Genomic DNA, 23,297 nt, shown 5'->3' on the forward strand with positions numbered 1-23,297 from the left:
TGCTAATTGTACCAGGGGTGCAAATAGCCTCACCCTAATTTTTTCATATTGTCATATTTTTATTGTAAATTAATTTCTAGTGACCTAGAGGTTTGCCTCGATTTCTGACCTCTCCAGCACACACTCTTTCCATGTGAAAGACATTTGATTTGTAATGTATTGTTTTCTATGAATGTATGCAAACCAGTAAAATCGTGACAAAAGCATTGCGTTTTTACATGCCGGTGAGAAGGGCAAAATTTTGCTGAGCAACGTCGAGTGCCAGACTGCCAGTAGGCTACATTCATTTATAATTAAACATTGCAGTTGGTGCTAAGCGGAGCGTCTGTCATAGTGTGATTGGTTATGTCGGTGGCATTGATTCTTAATTTCCCACGAAGCTGATCGCGGTCACGTGTCAGTTAAATCTCCAATCCTATCTGTATTTGTGAGACGTGGCGCTGTCCTGAGTTGAAACATAGCCTTCTTTACGGCTTTATTATTGAGTTAATAGGAGTGTGTGTTCGTGTCAGCCGCTGTCTATTTCCTAAGGTTCTGAAATGCAAAAAGATTTTGACTACTTTTTTTAAGTGAAAAAAGAAAACATGTATCTAAGGCAATATGATCTCCATACTAAGCTTAGCCTAGGCTAATCGTGCGTGAAGTGGTTCTGTGCTCCGCTAAAGATATGCGCCAGTTCTGTTTTCATGCGAGCTGCGGGTTAGGGGGTTAGTGCCCACGATACTGGAAACCTTGATTAATTAGCCCCTATCCTCGTGCTCGTCCTTCTTCTCACCATCTGCTGCCATCTCTCATCAGCTTTGGTTACGTAGGCACTAGAGAGCTCGGGGACACTAAAAGTACGTGGGGACACAAGAGAGCTCAGGGACACTAAAAGTAGGAGTCAACCTCAGATACACGGAACAACGGCACTAGAGCAATGTGCTTGCTACCATCAAAAGCCGTGGGAATTGGGCTAGCAGGATTTCGGGTGGATGAGGTGGTGAACAACGTACCTGGAGCTGCAGCAGGCAGGCTGTCCGCCCCCTGAGAGCTTTCAAGTTCGAGCTTCCGTAGCTTTACAGCCGTATCAGCCTTTACTTCCAGCTTTCTCATTTCATGCTGAAGCTGCACGTGCCGTTTGCGTTCCCGTTCTTGAGCCTCAAGCTGGAGATGGGCCAGGCGAACCTTTACCCGGGCCTCATCTCTGGAACGAGCACTGCTTTCTGGGGATGGATCATAACGTGGCAGCGTGACTGGTGTTTTTAACCCTCCACCTACCTCTCCGTCCACCCAGGAGACTGCTTGTGGCTTAAGGGTCTGCACACACCCTCTGTCTCTGCTGAGACAGCCACAGGAAGCGATTTTAACTCTGCTAACACAGGTAACTCCATCAACCCGCTCTCCACCAAGTTAGCAATAACTAACTGTTTAAGATCTCTTTTCAATGTAGTTTTAGTTACCGGAATCTGGAGGTGACTCGCTACACCAACTAAATAGTCTGCTTGTCCAAAAATGCCTTCAATTCAAAGCGCTCAGAAGCCATGACACCTAATCACCTTGACAGCTGCACCAGATTAACAATCCACTACCAATTAGTGATTTCACTTACCCTCTTCCAATAAATATCCTTTCACTGGGAATCAAGTTAAAGATCCCGGACCTCTCGCACCCAAAGCGAGAATCATACCCCTAGACTCCCTAGCCAGCCTGCCAGCCAGTCACTCTTCTTTAGTGCGCTTGTGATTATTGATTAAGGAGAATGACAGAAGAGTCAGTTAAAGTATGTGTTCGACTCGCCCGCTTGTGGAAAGGGATAACAAGACATCAACCAACATGCTGTGGAAAATTTATGGCAACTTTATTCATCAAATCAACAACGGGAAACCCATTTGATATAGTCTTTACAAGTGAAACGACTCATCAGCTGTACCTGGAAATTGCAAAGCCTCTGGTCGCTTCCTTTCTCGAGGGATACAATGGAACAAAAGCCCTGTCCTGCTCCATCTGTGGCTCTCGCGCACTCTACTTCCCTGTGCTCAAAAACTACCACTCATCCCATCCTGGCCCAAGCCATAATCCTGGCTCCCAGGTGACTGACTTTAGTGCTCCTCTTTGCTACAACTTTAACGAGAATATTTGTAGGATGTAGGTCCGTGTACTTGGCGGCCAACAGATTTTCGTTTTGAAAGGAAAAAAACAAAAACGAAAAACGGCCAGTTTCCCAATTACCATTAGTAAATAGGAAAACAAAAAACAACCCATTATTTGTTTTTTGTATTGATATTAAAAAACGGAAAACGAAAAACTATCTCGTTATCCGATTGTCTTTGATGTGTTTGTAGATGGAAGTCGGTAATTAAAATGGGTGTATGAATCTTATTCCTCATTCATTTTTTTCGTGACCCGGAAGCGATCGTAAGTAGTAAGCGGCTGCATACCCGGAAATCATTTGGACATCAATGAGACCATGGACAGTTAGAATGATACGGACGTAAAAATGTTTTAAAAATATGCTAGTTTTATATTAGAAAACCGAAAGAATGGGATGTCGTGTGGGGATATAGCTGCTGCATTGGGTTCACTGTTTGGAACAATACGGGGGTTTTCTGAGAGGAGTGTGCGGAGGTGGTGTGCTCAGCAGGGACTTGTGGCGAAACACAAGTTGACTTTTATTATGAAGTGGTCACAGGAGATTAGCGCTGACCGCTCTCATTCATCAAAAACGAGTCTACACAACAAGATAACCATCATAGTCTAATAATAATAATAATAATGAAGCAAAAACATTTTCAAAACTTCTCATTTTCACATAAAAGGTCTCTAACGTTGTTTTGCGCCATTGCTTTGGCAAAGTATCTGTCAAACAAACTAAAATCAAAACCATGATATGGCTTCCCCTTATCAAATCGCAAAAGACTCTGATTTAAAACGACAATATATGTCAAACAAACAGGCCTATAATAAGTATAAATAAGATATAAAATCAATATAAATGTGATTTTTGGAGGTTAAAAAAGTAACTAAGTAACTTACTCAGTACATTTTAAATTAGCTACTTTTACTAGTAAGATACTTTGCCAAAGCAATGGCGCAAAACAACGTTAGAGACCTTTTATGTGAAAATGAGAAGTTTTGAAAATGTTTTCGCTTCATTATTATTATTATTATTAGACTATGATCACCGGGAACCATCACCTTATCGTGGTGGAGAGTTTTGTGTGTCCCTATGAACCTGAGGGCTGTGTTGTCTGGAGCTGTGTGCTCCTGGTAGGGTCTCCCAAGGCAAAGTGGTCTCAGGTGAGGGGCCAGACAAAGAATGGTTCAAAAACCCTATGAGCCAACGTAGAAGAGGTGAAGTTACCCTGCCCGGAGGAAGCCCGGGGCACCCATCTGGAGCCAGGCCCAGATGGCGGGCTCGTCAGCGAGCGCCTGGTGGCCGGGTTTGCCACGGAGCCCGGTCGGGCACAGCCCGAAGAAGCAACGTGGCAACTCCCTCTCTATCCCATGGGCCCACCACCTGTGGGAGGAACCGCTGGGGTCAGGTGCGCTGCTACATGGGTGGCAGTAAAGGTCAGGGGCCTCGACGGACCATACCCGGGCAGCAGACGCTGGCTCTGGGGACGTGGAACGTCACCTCTCTGTGGGGGAAGGAGCCGGAACTGGTGCGGGAGGTGGAGCGCTACCGGTTAGATCTGGTGGGGCTTACCTCTACGCACAGTCTCGGTTCTGGAACCGTACTCCTGGATAGGGGTTGGACTCTTTTCTTCTCCGGAGTTGCCCAGTGTGTGAGGAGCCGGGCGGGTGTGGGGATACTCACAAGTCCCCGGCTGAGCGCCGCTACGTTGGAGTTTACCCCGGTGGACGAGAGGGTCGCCTCCCTACGCCTGCGGGTTGTGGGGGGGGGAAACTCTGACTGTTGTTTGTGCATATGCACCAAACAAGAGTTCGGAGTATTCGGCCTTCTTGGAGACCTTGACTGGAGTCCTGCATGGGGCTCAAGTGGGGGGACTCCATTGTTCTGCTGGGGGACTTCAACGCGCACGTGGGCAATGATGGAGACACATGGAGAGGTGTGATTGGGAGGAACGGCCTCCCTGATCTAAACCAGAGTGGTTGTTTGTTGTTGGACTTCTGTGCTAGTCATGTATTGTCTATAACAAACACCATGTTTGAACATAGGGATGCTCATAAGTGTACCTGGTACCAGAGCACCCTAGGCCAAAGGTCAGTGATCGATTTTATAATCGTTTCATCTGATCTGAGGCCGTATGTTTTGGACACTCGGGTGAAGAGAGGGGCAGAGCTGTCAACTGATCACCATCTGGTGGTGAGTTGAGTCAGGGGGTGGGGGAAGACTCTGGACAGACCTGGTAAGCCCAAATGGGTAGTGAGGGTAAATTGGGAACGTCTGGAGGAGGCCCCTGTCCAACAGACTTTCAACTCACACCTCCGGCGGAGCTTTTCGTGCATCCCTGTGGAGGCTGGGGGCATTGAACCCGAGTGGACAATGTTCAAAGTTTCCCTTGCTGAAGCTGCGGCGAGGAGCTGTGGTCTTAGGGTCTTAGGTGCCTCAGGGGGCGGTAACCCACAAACACCGTGGAGGACACCGGTGGTCAGGGAAGCCGTCCGACTGAAGGAGTCTTTCCGGGATAGGTTATCCCAGAGGACTCCGGAGGCGGTTGCAGGGTACCGAAGGGCTGCAGCCTCTGCCGTGAAAGAGGCAAAGCAGCGGGTGTGGGAGAAGTTTGGAGAAGCCATGGAGAAGGACTTTCGGTCGGCACCAAGGTGCTTCTGGAAAACTGTTCGCCACCTCAGGAGGGGGAAGCGGGGAACCAGCCAAGCTGTGTATAGTAAGGATGGGACACTGTTGACCTCAACTGAGGAGGTAATAGGGCGGTGGAAGGAGCACTTTGAGGAACTCCTGAATCCGACTAATACGCCCTCTAGGTTAGAGGCAGAGCTGGAGGATGATGGGGGATCATTGTCAATTTCCCAGGTGGAAGTCACTGATGTAGTCAAACAACTCCACAGTGGCAAAGCCCCTGGGATTGATGAGATCCGTCCAGAAATGCTCAAGGCTCTGGGTGTGGAGGGGCTGTCCTGGTTGACACGCCTCTTCAACATTGCATGGAAGTCTGGGACAGTGCCAAAGAAGTGGCAGACCGGGGTGGTGGTCCCCCTTTTTAAAAAGGGGGACCAGAGGGTGTGTGCCAATTACAGGGGTATCACACTTCTCAGCCTCCCTGGTAAAGTCTACTCCAAGGTGCTGGAAAGGAGGGCTCGGCCGATATTCGAACCTCGGGTTGAGGAGGAACAATGCAGATTCCGTCCTGGTCGTGGAACAACGGACCAGCTCTTCACTCTCGCAAGGATCCTGGAGGGAGCCTGGGAGTATGCCCAACCGGTCTACATGTGTTTTGTGGATCTGGAAAAGGCGTATGACCGGGTCCCCCGGGAGACACTGTGGGAGGTGCTGCGGGAGTATAGGGTGAGGGGGTCTCTTCTCAGGGCCATCCAATCTCTGTACGACCAAAGTGAGAGCTGTGTCTAGGTTCTCGGCAGTAAGTCGGACTCGTTTCAGGTGAGGGTTGGCCTCCGCCAGGGCTGCGCTTTGTCACCAATCCTGTTTGTAACATTTATGGACAGGATATCGAGGCGTAGTCGGGGTGGGGAGGGGTTGCGGTTAGGTGGACTAGGGATCTCATCGCTGCTCTTTGCAGATGATGTGGTCCTGATGGCATCATCGGCCTGCGACCTTCAGCACTCACTGGATCGGTTTGCAGCCGAGAGTGAAGCAGTTGGGATGATGATCAGCACCTCTAAATCTGAGACCATGGTTCTCAGCAGGAAACCGATGGGGTGCCTACTCCAGGTAGGGAATGAGTCCTTGCCCCAAGTGAAGGAGTTCAAGTACCTTGGGGTTTTGTTTGCGAGTGAGGGGACAATGGAGCGGGAGATTGGTCGGAGAATCGTTGCAGCGGGAGCGGTATTACATTCAATCTATCGCACCGTTGTGACAAAAAGAGAGCTGAGCCAGAAGGCAAAGCTCTCGATCTACCGGTCAGTTTTCGTTCCTACCCTCACCTATGGTCATGAAGGCTGGGTCATGACCGAAAGAACGAGATCCAGGGTACAAGCGGCTGAAATGGGTTTCCTCAGAAGGGTGGCTGGCGTCTCCCTTAGAGATAGGGTGAGAAGCTCAGTCATCCGTGAGGAGCTCGGAGTAGAGCCGCTGCTCCTTCGCGTCGAAAGGAGCCAGTTGAGGTGGTTCAGGCATCTGGTAAGGATGTCCCTAGGGAGGTGTTCCAGGCACGTCCAGCTGGGAGGAGGCCTCGGGGAAGACCCAGGACTAGGTGGAGGGATTATATCTCCAACCTGGCCTGGGAACGCCTCGGGATCCCCCAGTCGAAGCTGGTTAATGTTGCTCGGGAAAGGGAAGTTTGGGGTCCCCTGCTGGAGCTGCTCCCCCCGCGACCCGATACCGGATAAGCGGACGAAAATGGATGGATTATTAGACTATGATGGTTATCTTGTTGTGTAGACTAATTTTTGATGAATGAGAGCGGTCAGCGCTAATCTCCTGTGACCACTTCATAATAAAAGTCAACTTGTGTTTCGCCACAAGTCCCTGCTGAGCACACCACCTCCGCACACTCCTCTCAGAAAAGCCCCGTATTGTTCCAAACTGTGAACCCAACGCAGCTGCTATATCCCCACAAGACATCCCATTCTTTCGGTTTTCTAATATAAAACTAGCATATTCGTCTAAAAACATTTTTATGTCCGTATCATTCTAACTGTCCATGGTCTCATTGATGTCCAAATGATTTCCGGGTATGCAGCCGCTTACTACTTAAGATCTCTTCCGGGTCACGAAAAAAATGAATGAGGAATAAGATTTATACACACATTTTAATTTCCGAGTTCCATCTACAAACACATCAAAGACAATCAGATAACGAGATAGTTTTTCGTTTTCCGTTTTTTAATATCAAAACAAAAAACGAATAATGGGTTGTTTTCCGTTTTTTGTTTTCCTATTTACTAATGGTAATTGGGAAACTGGCTGTTTTTCATTTTTGTTTTTTTCCTTTCAAAACGAAAATCAGTTGGCCGCCAAGTACACGGACCGATGTATAACTGTAAGTATCTTCATGTTTGTAGCTATTGTGGGGATGCCCACCCCAAGTCGTCGTGTCCGAGGAGAACCCGCTTCATGAATGCAGAGCTGGAGAAATAAAACATTAATGTCCCTGGGCAGGGACGGGCGTTGAGAAAGCATCCAAACCGCTGTTTTGTGGATTATTTATTGACTGGTCTTGCTCAAGGTTTCCCTGCTGGTCTGTTGCATTTGCCTGCCGTGTCATTCAGTTGTAAAAGATGTTGTTACCTTAGACGCAGGATGTAGCCTAGTTGACACCAGACCCTTCTCAGTTGTAACTGAGAGTGGGATATGGTTTTGAATCGGCTCTTGGCCAGACTGACTTGCAGAGCAAATCTCAAATTTGCCGGAAGTTCGTCAGGGCTACGCAGGATGTAGATCGGAGCTAAAATGTTGGTCTCTGCTCCTGGATAATTGGAATAAAATTTTCTGGAATTGCACTTAATCTTTGTACGGATGCTGTGCCCTCCGTAGGATTTGTGGCGGGGGTTTGTAAGCGTTTGGCCGAAATAATTACTCACTTTCCCAGGCAGCAAATCCTCAACAGCCCTACTAGAGTTATATCCTATCGTTGTAGCCTGCATTCTCTGGGGTAAAACCATAGACTGTATATTATTAAATGGACAGAACATGTGCGACGTCACCCATTGGTTTGTGGAGATCTGATATGAGTCGTTGAGTTTGCCGTTACGGGCGCAGCCATCCTGGTTGCGGATGTGACGATTTTAAACTAGAGGGAGGAGTGAGGGAGGAGCCATAGACTGTTGGGCGTTGACTGTGACGTTAGCTGAGTTTTTTTTTTTTGTAAGACTTTGCAATGCTGCTTACGCTCTTCGTTATGTTCCACACGTTCACTGGCAAATCTGGATGCAACTGCTGCTGAAAGCGATCATACATAATTCAAGGTAAGATTTAGCTTCGCTAGGTTTTAAATATTTCTTTGTCACATAGTTACATTACATATAAGAGGAGTCACATTGTAAAGTAAATGTATCTGAAGTTACCAGGGAAATTGTCTGTAACTGTTAGCTAGCCACTTATGGTTAAACATGCCAACGTTAATTTTCTGCGAGGTCCCAGAAGTAAAAATACAATGCAATTTTTCCATTGACAAATTGGAGTATAAGCCATAAAATGGTAACCGTCGATGGTAGACTTAAAACCAGCATACCAACGTGACTAAGCAATTCTATATGCTCATATAGACGCCAAAAATCATGTGGCACCAACCTTATTTGCGATGTCTTGGATAAGTCCTTAATTACCCACAATCCTGAACAATCCCACAATGCCACAGTGATGCCTCTGATTGGTGGAACTTATGCTGGTGAGGAGGGGGAGCTGCCTGCACGATCCGTCACGAGGATTTACGACACTGCGCGAATCATGATCTGTTCCTCGCTTCTGCCATTAACCTCCACCGGGAAGCAAACATTAGTTTAGCTAACAGCTAATTGGGCTAACCGCTAGCTGACAGCTTGATTCAGTCTAAAATAATGTTAACTCAAACTAAACACTGGGGAAAGCAGGCTACAGCTAGTGTAACAACCGTTATATATTTTAACGGTTATTTTCAGGCGTCAATGGGAGAAAATGAATGGGAAATTTACTTCCGGAACCCAAGGTCTCTCAGAGGAGGGGCGGAACTGTTGAGCTCTATTACAGACAACCAACAGACTGTCACACTATGCTCACTTAAATTGTAAAGGCAGCTTTTATTTCTTTACCCAGGCATTTGGACTTGACTGAACAGTGCTGAACAAGTGCTTTAAGCTTCATATGTTAACCCTTCTGTTATCCTTCGGGTCCCCGTGACAAAGAATGTTGACAAAGAAGGATCAGCAAAATGTAGTTTGTGCTTTTCTTGTGTGTCTTTATGTACTTGTCAATTTTAATCACCATAAACACTTCACCAAAATCCTTTTTGATTAATTTATAAGCATTTCATTTAGAAATACGTAGTCAAGTGCTTAGTAGGTAATTGAAAATGCACTAGGTGCTGTTTCACCTGTGTAGGGTTATTGTAGATTCATTATAACAAAATTACAATCAAATTGCAAATAAAAAATAAAAAGACTTATTCAATGTAATGATTAAATCACATATATCTGATATTTACTGCACTGACATTTTTAAAGTATGAAAACTAAAACCCATACAAGGACATGCAGTGTCAATATCTAATTTCAAGGGTTTAATCCTAAATACATAAATGTCATGCCTAATACATACTTCTAAAGTGTTAACTGTTAGGTTTGAATGATGAACAGAACCCAAACGCAGACAGAACGCAGATCCAGGAGTGTGAATTAACAGGTTTTACACAAATGACTCAACAGATAGCAAGGTTTGGCTTGAGTGAGACTAACTGCGGTCATCTTGACTATGATCTGATGCAGATTGGCGGAATGACCGGGTATATGAAGCAGAGGTTGATTGTGGTAGATGAGATGCAGCTGGAACCATGACTCCTGCACACCAGACTCCACTCCTGCAATTCCAAACAGACAGAGAGAGGGAGAGAGGAGAGACAGAGAAGCTACCTAGGAGCAGCAGGCCTAACAGTAACACGAGAGGACACATCTATTACAGGACTCACATTTTGCTTGTGGGTGCACTTCTGGTGGACCAGTTCTAGCTATTGAAGACCCTTTTTATGTGAAATTACAAAACAATACTTTCACCTGTGAAGGTCGTGACTGCTAGAGTAGATCCATCATTTTATTCCAGTTTAATATTTATAAAATTGTTTTAATCCACACAACTACTTAATGTTACTACTATCACCTATCACACTACAGCAGAAACAAAGTCAAACGCAATAAATTGAACCTCTAAATACCAAGGACTGCTAAAAGTGCTAAAAGTTGGTCTGTCCTTTCAGCAGAAGAAGCTGAACCAAAAATTATTTTCTGACATTGTTATTAGTATTACTATTAACACATTTGAGAACTTTGGATGTGGTCAATGCAATCTGTTTTCCACATCCAGATGAATGTTACCAAATACGCTGCTCTATACACCAGGGGTCTCATTTATAAACGTGGTGGATGCGCAAAACGGGCCTGAAAATGTGCATATGCCACTTCCCACGCAAAAGTTGTGATTTATAAAAAACTAACTTGACGGGAGAATGTGCGCTCCTCCATGCAAACTCTGACCCATGCGTACGCACATTTTGGAGACAAAATAGGAATTGGTGATGGTGAGGTGGTGAATTGTGAACTGAAGTCAGACTGCAGAGAGTAAATGGGAATAAGATTACTCGTAATGTTTTCTAGTATTGATGCCTCACGCACATTCTTTCACTCCATATCATCCACATTACCATGAAGATGAAATCCAGCAGTGTTATTTGCGCTTGTACTGAGTGATAACTGTTCCATAAACACCTCCAACTCAAATCTTAAATACAAATTCGTTCTTAATATTTAATCGGCGCTGTCTCACTGTCACATTGTCCGCTACGGAGTGCAGGAGGAGGACATGACCCGACTGCATGGAATACAGGATAGCATCAAATACCCTAGAATTAGATAACTGCAGAACACAGTGTAAATAACTAAATATCTGTCTTTAAAACTGTGCATATATTATCAAATATCAAAGTCTGGAAATACAGCCGTTAAGCTCTCGCGCAATCGTTACCCTTAATGTCCTCGTTATCGGTCTGAACTTTGTCTGATATATCAAAGCTGTCCCCGAGTGCCGTAATGCCTGCCGTTTTGGACGTATTATTAACATATGTAGTCTATAGATCAGGGTTCCATACACTGTGCAAGAACAGGCCAAAATTATAATTCAGTTTGCAGCAATTCCTGAACATCTGAGAAGTTTTTTTGCTTTGTCTACGCCAGTCATCATGATTCGGTGTAACAACTGCCAGTGTCATTCATATACTGGCCAGTGTCATTCATATACTGATCAGCATTCAAGAGGGGCTTGGCATTGACTATTTATGGTTAAAAATGGGCGTGTAAAGGGCGGGATAAGAGGCTGATCCACATACGCACACTTGTAATCTCTGAGGGCCAGTTGTTCAAAAGTAAACTGATTGGAATTTGGTTATCGGATTGGATCAAATCTTGAAAATGGGTTGTTCAAAAGGGAAAGAAGGATTCTGAAACCAGATTAGATCACGGAATCCAATCCTAGTTTTAATCTGGATCAAACCTTCAGTTTGTGTTGTTCAAATCTTGTCAGTAGGATTTGGATAACTTTGATCCAAAAAAACAGGATTATCCTGATCCCAACAGGGGGTAGGATTTCAAGGTGGATTCCAGGAAGAAAATGTAGTAAAACTTTGAAATTGGTCAAATAATACATTTGTATCATGTAGTGTATATACTTGTATTTATATTTTGCACTTGACTTGTGTAACCGTTGTAACAGTGATAAAGTGGATGAAGTAGACATAGGCTACCAATTAAGCTATTCATTATAGTAAAGTAAAAATAAAATAGAAATGATCTTGTCCCCATGTCTAAAGGAGAAACTGAAATAGAAGCACAGATCGTCCTGGCAGAGGAACAAATAAACTGCAGCAAACCAGAGCCAAACATCATCCGCCTCCTAAAAGCAGGGAGAAGAACCCTGAACATTCTTTATTTTGTTAACTATTGGACATTTAGCCTTTTTTTGTTTTGTTTTTAAGGACGTTTTCAAAATATTCATAATGTACATAATGTATTTGTTTGTGTTGTTGTTTTTATTTGTTGTGGCTCAGATGAGGGGTCATAAAATAAATTATGAATGGAAGTGGATGGTTATGTTATTTTTGTGTTTTGTCTCAAAATAAGAAACAGTGAGCCCATGTTGGCTCTTCTAACTTTTCTTTACATACAGTAGCTGGTAGCCCACATTGTGATATGTTGTCCCAGTTAGAGCACTGGTAATCAGGATTTGGTAATCTTAAAAACTGTGTATCTGGACAAGGGTGATCCAGTCCAATGTTGCTTTGAAAAACCGGCATAAAAGTAAAACAGATTACCTGATCCTGGATAGCAAATAATGGGATTTCCAAATCCGGATCATTTTGATCCAGATTAAATGTTTTGAACAACTGGCCCCAGTTGTTCAAAGGTAAACTGATCGGATTTTGGTTATCTGATAGGATCAAATCTTGAAAATGGGTTGTTCAAAAGGGAAAGAAGGATTAGATCACGGAATCCAATCCTAGTTTTAATCTGGATGAAACCTTCAGTTTGTGTTGTTCAAAACTTGTCAGTAGGATTTGGATAACTTTGATCCAAAAAAACAGGATTATCCTGATCCCAACAGGGGGTAGGATTTCAAGGTGGATTCCAGGAAGAAAATGTAATAAAACTTAAAATTGGTCAAATAATAAATTTGTATCACCTGCAGGACAGGAGGAGACTGGACAAAAGAGCTGTCAATATTGGTGAGTGAAGTGAACCTCTTGCTATTGTATTGCTGTATTTAGCATTAATACTAACCTATTCATGTGTACTATAAACTCATATGTTTCAGTAAATCACACCTGTGGAGACTGAAGAGAGGAGAGAAGAAGACAGGAGGAGACTGGAGAGTAAGAGGAGCAGAGAAGAGGACAGGAGGAGACTGGACAGAAGTAGGGCAATCAAAAGGTGGCGAGAGTATGAGAATAGATACCATTTTGTAAATATGTTTTCTGTCATGGGTGTGGCTATGGCAATTAAAGTTCGAGCATATTGTTTGCAAACTGCAATTGATTAATTAATTAAAAACAAAGTTGTTGATATGCTGTGTTGTTTTTGTTGTTTAGTAGCAGTAATATGCAGTTATTAGCTGTGTCCACTGTATTTTTTGTTGGTTTTCATGAGACCCCCCTTGAAATGACCAGGACCCCTCATTGCCCCCCCCAATCAAAATTGTCTGGAGCCGCCACTGCATCTACGCCGTATTTGGCGTTATTATAATAAGTCACCGACTCAGGTTTATCCATCTCTTATCCCCACACTTGTGTGCACTGAGCTCAGAATGCACACATTTTTCCTCGGCTTACCCTGGTAAACGGTCTGCCTGCTCTTTTACAAAGGGAGGCAACTCACGTTTGGCTTTACCCAGGGGTCCAACCAGGCTGGTCTTTTTGGCCTGTAAGGCAGTGGCTAGTTTTGATGAGATGAAGAAATTATCAGTTGTAATGTTTCTTCCCTTCCACAGAAATGGCTCCGGCCAGTTTCAGCACCACACTCTCTCCCACGAGCTGACCTTTGCTCTGCGTCTCCTCTTTACTGTTATGGCTGTGACTAAGACCCAGAACACGGAGTATCACACACAGACACAGAGGAAAACGTTTAGAATGTCTTTAATGAACGTCATAAACAAAAACTCAGCAGCCTGAGACAGTCAGCAGCGGTGGAGGAGACAGGACTGGAGCGGCGTGGGCAGAGCGTGGCGTGTCCAAAAACAACTCTCACAGGGATCCAAACGAGGAGATGAAAAGCGTGAGGAGCGATAGGCTGGCGGCACAGCAGTCGTAGGCACAGGTTCGAGTGGCGTAGGTCTGGATGAGAGGACAAAAACAAAACATAGGTAAGCGGAGCACGAGGGACAAAACATGAGGCAAAAAAAACTTGTGAGGATGAGTCGCTGGGAGCCAAGTTACCACTTTAGTAGTTGTAACGATCTGGCGCCGAAGACAGGCTCCAACCAGGTCTAAATACTGCAGCCGTGATGAGAGAATCAGCAACAGCTGAGCAGAAAGAGATTGCAGGATAGCCAGCAGCCGTGCAGGTAGGTGGATTGCCTGGCCACGCCCCTTGACCTACTTTCAGCCACCCCAGCAACAAGGACAGACACAGAGGACAAGGAAAACAAACAAACCCAACCGCTCCCATAACATTTACCTAGATACGGAGCCCCATTCAGCACATATTTGGAACAGCTGCTCATCAATCATAACGTTGGCACCAGGCTTGTAACAAGCTATGCTGTTCTGCACAAACTTTTTCCAGGTTGCCGACACCAGGGCAAACTTGTCATCCTGCAGATGAATGCGTCTGGTTTACTTCTTATCAAGCCGCAGGAATTTTATGATCTCTCTAAATCTGTTTCTGGCCATAGTTTCTGTAAAAAAAGGGCAAGCCCCATTTTTCTGACCACAGACTGTCCACATCGATGTGTTTTGCACCCTGTGCCCCGCGGACATACAGCAGGGCTATAAATGCTTTTAGTTCAGCCACTGTCAGGTCCCAGGAGCTGTCAACACGGTGCCGATGGGCCTCAGCCACAGTGCAGTCCCTGATGTGCTTCAGCATGCTATTATCGAAGAAACATACAAAGGCCATGAGCGCATGTTCAATGTTGCGCTTTGCGTGCGCTGTGGGGCCAGCAGCTTCCGTCAGGTTGTTTTGGCTCTGCTTCCTCCCCGGACGTTCAGTCAGCTGAAGCACCGTCCACGCCGTCCCATCCTTCCCCATTTCCACAGCCGCCTCCGGCCGTGATGACTCAGGCGGGCTGTATTCAGTTGGCTCGAGGGGTAGGCCTACTGGTTTGGGAAGGCCAAAAACAACAATAACTAATAGACTAATGATAATAATAATAATGATAGCCTACAATTGCAAATATGACCAGAATAGCTATGCAGCGGAACTCACCGGGAACATCAGCCGTGACCGGCTCAATGCCGTCAAAGAGACCATCAAGCGTAACCGGAACATTTGAATCCAAAGTCTTAGGTGAAAGTCCTCTTTTTCTGCTGTTGGCCTACGGACTCACTCTCTAATGAGGATGAAGTGTTGGACATATCATTCACCCAGGAATGATCGCTGTCACTTTCCTCCCCCGACTCCGATAGAGCCCCAGCATCAGAACCATCACTTCCCATGTTCTGAAGCATCTGCAAGGCCATTTCAACAGTCATATTCCTCTTCATTCGGTCATTCATTCTGGACATTTTTACTAAAAACTTGTTACTGAATAGGCTACAAAAAGCAAATCAAATAAGCTACCGGTAAATACAAATGGCTACCTGACACTAGTGACGTTTCTCTAACAGAGACAATGATAGTTACTAAATAGGTTAAATTGATCATATTTTCTTTGTCTGTATTTTCATTTAAAATGTTTTTAAAATAAATTACACAAAAGGCACTTTTAGGAAAAGTCAGGTAGAAGCAGGATTGAATTTTTTTATTCAGAAAGTTATTGCACCTATAAAATATAAAACCGTCATGGCAGTTCTAGTGTTAAGGCACTTCCGCATTTGCAGCACTTTGCCGAACCGAATGCTCTGTCCACTAATAACATACAGTCTATCGGTTAAACATTGGGCTAGGAAACAAATTCTCTTTTTCTGCGACAGGGAGGCAACTGTTATTATCATTAACACGAGACAATCATCTGTTCCATCCATTAATAGATTCATGAGACGTCTTACATGGCTGGCAATTTTGGGCAATTATCATTTTCGCACAGCTCATATCCCTGGTTTGAATAATCAAGTAGGCGATTCTCTGTCTCGATTTAATTCCCAGAAATTCCATCTCCTGTGTCTAGAAGCAGCCCAATCAAGCCTGAAATGCCCCCTTTTCAGCCAAACCATTCTAGATTAAATGATCCACTCCAATCTTATGTGCGCGCTGATGTGCAGTACATGTGTAGGGGTCTGGTAAAATCTACATTAAATAACGTATGACTCAGCTTGGTCTTATTTCACCACTCTGCCTGTTAATATATCATGTATTAGTGCTTTTATAGGCCACTGCTTTGAGGTGGTTCGGGCATCTGGTAAGGATGCCCCCTGGGCGCCTCCCTAGGGAGGTGTTCCAGGCACGTCCAGCTGGGAGGAGGCCTCGGGGAAGACCCAGGACTAGGTGGAGGGATTATATCTCCAACCTGGCCTGGGAACGCCTCGGGATCCCCCAGTCGGAGCTGGTTAATGTTGCTCGGGAAAGGGAAGTTTGGGGTCCCCTGCTGGAACTGCTCCCCCCGCGACCCGACACCGGATAAGCGGACGAAGATGGATGGATGGATGGATGGATGCTTTGAGACTCAAAAAATGCAGCCTTCTTCCATCAAAGTACGGTCGCTGGCATCCATTTCCATCTTTGCTGCCTGGATCCATCCGCTACCAGTATTCTGGAAAACTCATCCATACGCCTCTTGCTGAACAGCCTCAAAAGGGAATCACCTCGAGGCAATGATGAACGTCTCCCTTTCACATTACCTTTAGTATATCACGATTGAGGAAAGGGTGTTTTGGGCCTTACACAATGTTAGAGACAGAGTCATTCTCACAGCTTTCTTTGGTTTGGGGTGGCAAAAAAATTTAAAGCACTTGTTCCTTCGACCCAAATCACATTCTCACCATTTCTGATGTTCCAATTAATGATCACCATTTCACCTTGTTTCTCAAACACTTCAAAACAGATAGTGAAGAAATAGTGAAGGTTTATATCTCATCTAATAATCTAATACTGTCTGTTGTCCTCTATCTTCCACGCTGACCTACTTGAAGAGCCGTCCTCGTGCTGGTCCGCAGGCGCCGCTCTTTGTCACTCAGAAGGGAAACCAATGTCTAGAGCCTGGTTTGCATCTCACCTACGCCTCCTCTGCCAATTCTGCAGACTGCCTCCAGACCGTTACACAGCTCATTCCCTGCACATAGGGGCTACTGCAGCAGCATCCACTCCACTTCAACCCTAAAAGCCATGGGGCGATTGCCCCCCCCCCCCCCCCTCTACTCCTCAATAGCAACAGACACAGAAATGGCACATCCTAAGGAAAGCTCATTGTGGGACTGGCTCAAGTGGCTGTAATTCTGCACCAAGGCTGAATTATTAGGAAACCACTAAGACCTATATAAAAGAGACTTCAGATACAGTATTTGGGGACCACTAATGTATATATAAAAGCATCCAAAGAGCACCATGTCATGGGACCTTTAAAGCAACACTAGAAAACTTTTCCCGCTTTGGTCCCCCTACAGGTTGGAAGCGGAATTGTCCATTACATTACATTGTCCAGTTCATTCAAACTACAGATCCACTATCAGATCTGGCAAACTTGCATAATGTAATGTAATGGACAACTCCGCTTTCAACATGTAGGGGTCCGAAGCGGGAAAAGTTCTCTAGTGTTGCTTTAAACTGTGTGAGCGTCCCCTAATGCTGCTGCTGTCCCGTCGTCGTGTAAATATAAATGTGGATAACGTTAGTGATAGTGACATGCTCGCTGCAGTTGCATTTCTAGAGATGAATCGGCGAAAACACGTTTTATTTCTCTGATTTACGGCTTTGTTCTAACGCCGCTGGGCGCTCCCTCTCTTCAGTCTCTCTCTATCTCGCTCCACCATATAACGCTACCATGCTTTCGGGCAGTTGTTGAGGCTCCTCCGCTGAGGATTTTAAAATGAATGCGCTGTCGATATTGTCTGTAACAGACGCAATGGTGGAATCTACACATCTCAGTTCTCCAGCGGCAGCCACCTGTTGTAAACAAATTCAACCCAAGCGTTCTTTGGTGACGTGGTTGATTCTGTTACTGTTGATCATCTGTCCAACAATTTGATTGGTCCGAACAGATCCTGTTCGGGCAATAATTGCTCCTCAACGGAGCAAGTCCAGACCGAACTTCCCGACCTCGAATGTTGTGGGCGGGGCTAAGTTCGGCTGGCATCCAGGCTACTTTAATGGACCTGACAGAAGTATGTTTAACATTAAAAGATGTTGAATAAAATCATGCCAACAATTATTATTTGAATAGCTTAGCATTCTATGCAAAAAAGTTATGTATAAAGGCTTTAGGCCGCTCTACATGTTAGTGTAGGCCCAGTTTATGATATGCAACTTCATTTTATACAATATAGTGTATAATGTAGTAGGGTGTCCCTGATCCGTCTCTTTTTCAGTAAAGGGGTCCTTGGTTTAAAAAATGTTAAAGACCTCTGGTCCGAAAGGGACAAGAGGGTTGATTTTAAGGAAGTGCTGTAATTTGTTACAATCAGACCGAGCTCGTGGAACATGAAGTAAAAGCCAGTCAGCAGAGTGAGTCTTATAATGGCCCTCTGAGTAACAGAGCAGTGCTGTAAGGTATAAAGAAATACCATTGAGTATCAAGTCTCACGTGGAGAAAAGAACTCCCAACGCTGTCATATAAAATCAATGATGTGTACCATAGACAAGACCGACATCATTAAGTCTCTCCTGATTGAAATAAAGCTGACTTGTTATATATGCACAGCCAATTAAATAAAATGAGATTAGAGAGAAATATTAGTTAACAGCAGCTCAACAGTAAAATTGTTTTTATCACACACTCAGACAAGTACAGCGTACATTTCAACACCATGCATTACCATTGCTACCAACCAGAATGTGTGTACGAATCTATGTACGAAGGAAATGTAAATATAGGTTTTCTTCTACAGGTTTAACGTCAGGAGTATATTCTTCAGGTAGGTGTAGGTTTGTATGAAACATTGTCCCTACATTCTCTTTGTTGTAGAAACAGTCTAGTAATTCCCAGCTGTGTCTGGAACCAGCAATCATGCTCTGTCATTGTTTACACTGTTTTCAACATCTCCTCAGGCTCCCTCTCCTTCTCTCTCAGATGGATCCGTTCTCGTCTCCCCCCTCTGCGTGCAGCTTAATTGATCCGACTGCCTTCGCACGGCCGGCTGATTAATTGCGCTCTCTGCCAGCGTTTCAGGTTTGAGATGAGACGGAGAGAGAGGAGGGAGAGCGAGGGCGTTTTGATGAAGAGGAGTCTGGAAACACAGCGCGGCGAGACAATAGAGAAAGTTACGCCAGTAAATGGAGTTCAGGAACTCCATTATCAGTGTGATTACAGCTCCGTATGATAAACTGTCTCAGAATGGAACAGGCAGTGACAGGCAGCTCCTTTTCTTTTCTAACTTTGTCTGAAGTGTTGGTGCCATTAGACGCTGAGGAGATTAAGAAGTGCACCTCCCAAATAATAAATGACCAATTTGCTCTTTGTTCTAAAGTTTGATGCAGTTAACACTGACTGTGTACAGTGCGGTTCAAACTTCTATGTCGATACTCCTCAAACAGTCTTTGAAGAAGTAAGGACCAGACAATCTGATCCTAAAAAAACTTAGTATTGAAAAGAAGTCCTCCCTTTCCATGTCATCACTTAAAAAAATCTTTTCAAAAACTGTCCTCACTTTCCAAAAATATGTTTCTTTTTTTATAAATTCATTTTACAAAATGTCATCACTTAAAAAAAGTGTCTTCACTATCAAACAACTAAATGAGGGGAGATTTTTAGTTAAAATGTTGCATTAAGGGAGCATTAAAGCAGAAATTTGATTATTTTCATTACTACAACAAATCTGCTAATTTCTACTATCTGTGCAATTTTAGACCGACATGGCTCCATGACTGATCAAAAATACATCAGGAGACTTTCTGATAACTGTGCACCGTTCAGTTAAAAACAGAATCAGGTTCCTGCTCTGCAGACAGAGTTTACAAAGAAATGCTTCTTTTAAATGCAATATTTTTTAATCATATTGATTCAGTATGCTGTTTGGTTTGGTTGCTGGCCAGTTTGAGCAAACATAAAACACTAACGTATTCACTTTTCTCTCAGTATCAGTCTGAGTCAATGTGGTTCACCTTTCAAGGGCAGCTATTAAAGGAGACCTATCATATAAAATTCTCAGGTTGAGGTGTTTCTACTAGAACATGTTTACATGTGTTACACCTTTAAGAATGAGGGGACACTCACTCTTGGGATAACACATTTATTTCCTGTAGGAAATATGAAAACACAGTTCAGGTGCTGTAGCATGTACACTTAGACTCGTTCATCACGTACTGAATTCTACTTCGGCGCTACTGGTTCAACATATACTTTCATAACTCTTACTCAATTACTATCAATCACAATAAACTTCATAATGCACATAACTCATACACTAAAAAACGTGCTATTCTTGGTACCATACTAACTATGGCTTCCGCTGTTACTTTGTGTCAATACCCATGTTATGTACCCAAATGCATGTTTACTTACTCTTACAGGGACTACAAGTAATTTAGCAAGTGACCATAGCTACAATACTGTCTCTTTTTAGTGTCAAATTACTCTTATTACCATACACACAGGACTAACAGCATAACTTGAAATTACATGAAAACCGGGAAATAACAGTTCAGCAATACCACATTGCTCCATACCGAATGAACTGGTCTTATTAGTCTTACTGTTTTACTGTTTTTAAACTTCTATGAATTATAATTATAAACGGAATTAGCTAACATAACTATTCTTTAACCCACAGCCAGTTACTGTATTATGTTTACATGGATTACAATTAAAGTTTAAACACTGACTACGGCACACTCAACTGATCAAAACCTACACGACGCTCGGGCTATGGCGTTAGCATTCTCTGCGATTAGCATTAGCTTGGCCTGCTAACAATACACACAGTTAAAGTTTACTACAACATTTACTACCGTTCATCCCATTACACACCGTTTGTTCTCACTACTGTCTTAACCATATATGTCTCTAAACATGTGTTCCACTTCTTACAGCTCACACAGAAAAGTAGTAGCTTGTGTTTCACGGCTGAAGTCATTACTATCGGCGTCCGCCATCTTAGACACACGAGACAGCAAACGTACACACTCATAACACGGTCAAATTCAATGTCTCTTAATGTCACAGGTGTTAGCTAAAGCTCTAATAACACAAACTACTAATGTCTATTACCCGGGTTCTGATTACAGTCAGCTTACCTGTAGGAAATATGAAAACACAGTTCAGGTGCTGTAGCATGTACACTTAGACTTGTTCATCACGTACTGAATTCTACTTTGGCACTACTGGTTCAGCTACTGATACCCAGTCAAGTGTAAAGCGTAGAGCGCCCTCTGTTGGCCAAGCTGAGTTAAGCCGGACTAATATCACCCATTCAAACACATTAATTCAGAATCCCTTGTGGTATATTATATACAATAAAGACAGTAGTTACCTCGTGTTTTTAGACTTTAGCTTCACTCAGAGTGTGGGGGGGGGCAAATAATAACAGACAGTGCCACACATGCTGTAATATTCATAAAGCACTTTATTTTGCTCATACTGCCCATGGTTGCTGCATCTCTGCCTGAGAGGCTCTGTTGGCTCTGCAAAATGATCTCGGAAAGGAACCTGTTTTGGTGAAACATTTGCACCCCGCAAAAAAAAAGTCACATACAATAATACATTAAGCTAACTGTTCACACGATAAAGTAATGTTGGCTATTTCAATAAGCTAGATACATGGTTAAATGTAGTTAGCATATCAGCGTGTGTTTAATTTAGTAAATGACATGTTTATGTTTGAAAGTCTTTAGGTTTTGACATAAATGCAGATATAAATGTAATTTTAAAAGATAATTATAAATAATTATTGATTGCACCAAATATTGCACCTGTCAATACAGAACAAAATATTCTGTAGTCTGTTTTGCCGTCAATAATGCCAACGTTGTCTTTGCTGTAATCAAATTAGTATATATTTATGTTTAACATGAAGTATTACTACTGCTTGAGTACATTTTATCAATGGGAATGGGTGTACAGACAAGGCTAGCAGCAGTAGCACCGCGTCAGACACATTTCTGGTGTGCAAAGACAAAGAAAACACCACGCAGCCGCAACACAGCCACTGTGTAGCTGGCGTAAAGCCAGGGTTTTCTGTGTCACGGATGTGGCTCTTTTAACCTGGCAAGATCTATGAGCGATACAGATTCACAGTTCTATCGTTCTACAGTGTGTCCAAAATAAGCAATGAAAATGAAATTGCAAAAAACAAAAACAAAACTTTTGTTTTAAATGTTTTTTCATATGGAAAAAAAAAAACCAAAACAATATAATGAATTGTACGCAGAATTTTTCATTCTTCAATCCAAAAGGAATAAAAATAAGAGGAATAGCCAGAAAAACAGGTGTTTTCATAGTTTTTTCTTTTTTGATTCTGCCACCAGAAATTTTTTTTTTCCTTTTTTGTTAAAGATATAAACTTTTTTATCTACAAATGAATTACGGATTATACAATGATGAAGCTGCAGGGAGCACATCGACTCTGGAAAGGAGGTCTCCGGTCATGCCCTGGTCCAGACTAGGTTGGTCATTAAAGGCGTCCGCAGCCCCCCGTATCTGTCTTTGCAAGAGGGATGAAAAAAGGACTCGCGCGGGACAAACATTATCACAGGAGCTCTGTGTTCGGTGAAATATGATCGGTCATCTGCAGGGGAATTTTTACAAATTACCAGTGGTCGAATGTAACGAAGTACAAATACTTTGTTACTGTACTTAAGTACATTTTTCACGTATCTGTACTTTGCTTAATTACAATCAATAGTGCATACTTTTGACTTTTACTTCGTTACATTTTGCAGCAATTATCTATACTTTCTACTCCACTACATTTCTACAACGTTCTGTTACATTTTCGTTACATTTTCTGATCAGTTTCCCCCTGCCAAAACGTCTTCCTGACTGTCACATGTTTGCAGTCCGCAGGGAAGCCTTCAGCAACGGCCGTCCAACTCCCGGTGCCGCTCGCGATATTACGGATCCCACAATGGCCATGCCAAGACCTGCCCTTCAATAGCATTTATTGGCCAGGCGCGTACCGCTTCCGGTACTACCGTTGCTCCTGTTACTGCTGCTGCTCCCGATACTCACATAGGGTTAATATACGTATTAATATACGTATTTTTATCTTAAAAACACTCCCGGACCTCCTTAGCTGTGAAGCCACATACTTGTTGTCCAAGCCTGTGTGTTCTCGCTAAATAAATGTGTGCAGCATTCACTGTCCCGTGGGAAATAATGCAAAGTCGAGCTTCATGCAGATCACCATAGATAACCAGAATTGTACAGTACAGGCCAAAAGTTTGGACACACCTTTTCATTCAATGCGTTTTCTTTATTTTCATGACTATTTACAAGGCAGATTTTCACTGAAGGCATCAAAACTATGAATGAACACATAAGAAATTATGTGCTTAACAAAAAAATGTGAAATAACTGAAAACGTCTTATATTTTAGATTTTTTTCCCTTATTAATGGGGTTGGGACCATCAGATGTGTTGTGCAGAAGTCAGGTTGATACACAGCCGACAGCCCTATTGGACAACTGTTGGAATTCATATTATGGCAAGAACCAATCAGCTAAGTAAAGAGAAA

General features: G+C 43.5%; 1 long non-coding RNA gene across 1 annotated transcript; it reads right to left on the bottom strand.

Annotated features, from left to right (window-relative positions):
* Positions 1-13,435: 13,435 nt before the first annotated feature.
* Positions 13,436-14,918, bottom strand: LOC114571534 (uncharacterized). The gene is made up of 2 exons (XR_003694659.1): positions 13,752-14,918; positions 13,436-13,649 (listed from the first exon to the last, which is right to left on the bottom strand). It is a non-coding gene; the product is annotated as an uncharacterized LOC114571534 (long non-coding RNA).
* Positions 14,919-23,297: the final 8,379 nt, after the last annotated feature.

The sequence above is a fragment of the Perca flavescens genome, chromosome 16 (genome assembly GCF_004354835.1).
Source record: "Perca flavescens isolate YP-PL-M2 chromosome 16, PFLA_1.0, whole genome shotgun sequence".
Lineage (NCBI taxonomy): Eukaryota > Metazoa > Chordata > Actinopteri > Perciformes > Percidae > Perca > Perca flavescens.